The sequence below is a fragment of the Austrofundulus limnaeus genome, unplaced genomic scaffold, assembly GCF_001266775.1.
Source record: "Austrofundulus limnaeus strain Quisiro unplaced genomic scaffold, Austrofundulus_limnaeus-1.0 Scaffold409, whole genome shotgun sequence".
NCBI classification, from domain to species: Eukaryota; Metazoa; Chordata; class Actinopteri; order Cyprinodontiformes; family Rivulidae; genus Austrofundulus; species Austrofundulus limnaeus.
In genome coordinates this window covers 65,491-69,814 of record NW_013952811.1, presented here as the reverse complement: position 1 = coordinate 69,814, position 4,324 = coordinate 65,491, and positions in this window count along the sequence as shown.

The window sequence follows — 4,324 nt, the reverse complement described above, 5'->3', positions numbered from 1 at the left end:
TTTGTACACAAACAAATCATGTCACACTCCAGCAGGACATAAACATTAAAATAAAAGGACTGTACTTAAGAAGTATTTGTATTTCATGAATAATATTATTGCATTTGGTCGCAGCCTGATTCTTGTGTTTTATGGTTTCATTTATTAGAATTTTCTGCTTCATTGTTTGGTCATCTTATGTCTTATTTTCTCATTTCCTGTTAGTTTTCTCCATTTCCTGTTTGATGTTATCCTCAGCAGCTTCCTAGTATTTTTCCAGCCTGCCACACTCACCTGTCCATAGTCAGTAATCACCCATGTGCTTCCACTCCCCAATCAACCTCAGTTGTATTTAACCAGTGTCATGTCTTCATCACCCTGTTGGATCATTGCCTTTTCATGCCTCGTCTCTGTCCATGTTTTCTTTTGTATTTTTGCTGTCGCGCCAGTCTTTTTGTTTCATTAAATCAGTTTTGTTCTGCATTCAAGTCCTCGTGTCTGCCTGCATTTTGGGTTCCACACCAATCATAACACCCTCAGATTTTCATTTTAGGAAATGTTTGGTCACCGTTGACACGCTGTATGTACATAAACTGAAACAGCTGTGCATCCTAAATTTAACATAAATTAATTAATTTATTACAATATAGTCATATGTGCATTTTTTGGGGGGAGGTCACCTCCTAATACTGTAAATGTCATTATGGAAAATCTAACTGCTCATTTTAAATCATTACTTTTACTTTTAATACTTAAGTACAAAAAGTATCAGCTACTTTTACTCAAGTAATATTCCTAAAGGAGACTTCAACTTTTACCAAAGTATTTTTTGGTAAGATACTTGTACTTTTACTCAAGTATCACTTTGTGGTACTTTATACAACACTGTATAAGTTTCATGTTTCACAACCGTGCCTCATAACTGCTTTAAAAAATAGACGTGGAGTGAAAGGAGAAAATGAGTGCAACAGCTCAAGAGGAAATTGTGGATAAAAAAAGAAAAGGTCAGCAGTTTGGCAGCATTAATCAGTCTTTTATTCTCCTGATATTTCTTTCAAATAGGTCAAACAAAGAGCTAATAAATAATTATTATAATTGACTAAAATGAAAAGTTTATATTGTGAAATATTTTTTCAGCCACATCACCAGTCCTATTTACAAGTAATCAGGTCAAAGGGTTTGTTCTGTGAAAAAAGGACAACGAGACAAGTATTATTCAAGAAATTGTAATGGTTATTATATAGACTTGTCTTSTTTTTGTTTCTTTTACAAATTTTCAGTTGGAAGCCAAAGATTCCACATGCAGCGTAATTTCAAAGAACTGCTGGAGAGTGGGGGCACGTACATTTCTAGGCAAGTTTCACATCATCTCGGAGGAGGTCCACACAGAGCAGATCATGGGAGTTTCCACAAAAAGTCGAAACAAAATTTCTCCAGGAAATCAGATGGAAAACACTGGTGCAGTGGGACAACACAAAGTGGCGAGTACAAAGATTCACTTTGACCATAGCCAAACTACTAGGAACACAGTGATCTGGCTGTGCATTTTGTAATGACGCAGTCTAGTGTTGTGTAGACGACTGAGATGGCTCCTAAATAGCTGGAACTCTGATGACAAATTGGATCAGCTGGGGAGTGATGAGTTAGTTGGGCAATGAGGAAAATAGAGGGCCAAAACATTAGCTCAAGAAAAAAAACTGGCCTGGGGAAGGCAGAATGCTCTCATATCAACACAAACCCTGCATGCACCAGTGGTTGAGAATCTGAAGCAGGATACTGGCCTCATTCCGAGGCTCTAACCATGATTGTGACAAGACCATCATAATCAAGACAATATAATCCAGTTGCAGGTAGCATTGTGCTAATGTGGCATGATATTTAGCACATACAGTAGCTACATCCTGGTAAYTGTGGTCAGGATGTAAGGGAGCAAGTRGGGGTCTCTGCGGAYGAGTGGGCGTGTCACAAGGAAAGGCGATTCTAAAGCGACACACCTGATTTGACGGACTTTGTTGAAGGGACACACCTGACTGGACAAGCAAAAAAGGGGCGATACCGTATGGCACCACCTCATTGGACAAGAACAAAAGGGGTGTTACTGTACGGCACCACTTTTTCTGGAGAACCCGACTTGGGTCACATTTCTCCTGGTTAACCTTAGTGTTGGGGTCAGGGTCAGGCTGTAAAGAGATCAAGCAGGGTCTAAGGATATCGTAATGTAGGCCTCGCAGCCCACAGTGTTTATGGTTTAGACACGCCCACTGTTGTGACACGCCCACTTTGATTTCACAGGAGCATCTCTGAGATGTGAAACAGAATGAGAACCTAGTCAGCGAATACAAAGAGCACAAAGTAGCAACATTATAAATGTTTTTGCTCTAAAGCAGGTTTTCCAAATTTGCTGCTGTCCAGTTACAATCCCATTGCTCAAGATTGTGGAGAGATCTTCATCCAGCCTCAACAGCCTATTACTGATCTGCAGATTGAAAACTGGATAAATGTGAAGTCATTTATTTCATTAACACTCATAGTCCCAGTTGTTTACAGAGTGCATTTTTTGCTCCCTTTTATCTCAAGCAACATAAAAGCAAATGCCTCATCAACTTTAATGTTTATAAAAATACTTCCAAGTTGTCATTTATTGACCKGGTATCTTTTCTCTATTCATGTATCCCTGACTGCAATAAATAAAACTCTGTGCAAAACTGATGACAGTTGTTTTGTCTTGTGGCATGCCAAGGTCTTCTTGACAGTGACAGATACGCTGAGCTCGCGCAGTAAATATTTTTTTTCACCAGCTTTGAATTGTGTCAAATGTATGGCATCAGAATTCAGCTTACTGGGGTTGTGAGTCATCAGTGTGTCGCCTTTTTCTTGGCTTTTCAATTCTGCTCACGGTCATAATACTTGTCAACAGTGAGGCATTTAACAAAGGAGCCTTTCCTTATCCTGACAACAGGAGCAACAACAGGATAGTATCAAGTCTTTGTGAAGCCACTGCCGGCTCACTGTGCAAATTAAATAGATCGCTTTTTTTAAATAAATACAGCTGCTTTACAGATGCGCAGTCGTTTGAGAGCGGTGAGCTACAAAATCATGAAAAACAAATTAGACCTGTAGAAGGAGAAAAAAAAGAAAAGAAAAAACCCACACAATGCAAAAGYACTGACCAACAATTGTGTTGACAGTGATTGATAGTGATGTGCTGAGYCAAAAATAATCATAAATCACTTGTGACAGCACTCATGGACCATGGCAGGAAAAAAAACCACAACATCGAAGACATCTTTTGACCGAGTTTTCTTTGTTGGTGCTTGCTGTTCTGTTTAGCCTTTTTATTCATCTTGTGACCCACAGAAATGTTTGACCACCTGCGGTCCATCAAACACTGGTATTGTGTTATTAATACAACAAAAAGTACAAGCAAAAGTACTTTCTAGTGTTTATGCAGCGGTCCTGAAAATATCAAGTCTACTCCAARTAGAGATGTGTCAGAGAACTGAAATTACCATTCAGTTTGGATTGGACATTTTGCAGTCGTTCTCCTTGTGTCTGAAAATAGAAGAGAACTGCAGACCTCATGATCTGTGGCTTTGTGTGCTGTTGCTATTTGTTGCTTAATTATCTCCTGCCACTAAAAAGAGGACAATAATGTTCTTTTGAGTGGGATATTAAAGTACTTAGCAGAAAGTGGAAATGTAAAAAAGCTGCCATATAAGTGCGGACCATSGGCTTTAACTCAAATTTCTTCTTATGCATCTATTCCTTTTTAGACTCAATTTTGTGTTGAAGTCGTCATCCGGTGCTGTTAATTTCAAATCAAAAGCAGGCATCAATACAGAAAAGTCTGAGTTGTATAACATGCTGGGAATAAAAGAAAAATGTTTCTAGTTTGCATCATGTGCAGTCTTAAGTGAATTTCACTCATGTGCCGTGTGTCMGATTTTAGAGTTCAATGTAAATGTAAACAGTGTAAATAATTAGGCTCATGTAGCTCTGAATGACCTGACTTTGACAGACAAAAAGCAAGTAGGAGCTGGGCCAGGACCAAAACCAAATGTACCACAAGTCTTGACAACTCTAAAATATCTGACTTACTACTTTAGTTAAGTTGAGCTTGAAGACACGAGAGTAGGAACTATTCTGTGATAACCTGATGACAGGGACTGTAAAGAGGATGCACAACACTTGAGCTCTGTGGAAGGTAACAATCAAACGTGTGGATCCAGCATGTTTTAGAGGTTTCTCTGCAATGAATGAATGGGCACTTACACAGCTTTTGCAGAACTTGAGAAGTACAACATGGGACAGCAGCCCTCAATACTGTGTGTGTGTGTGTGTGTGT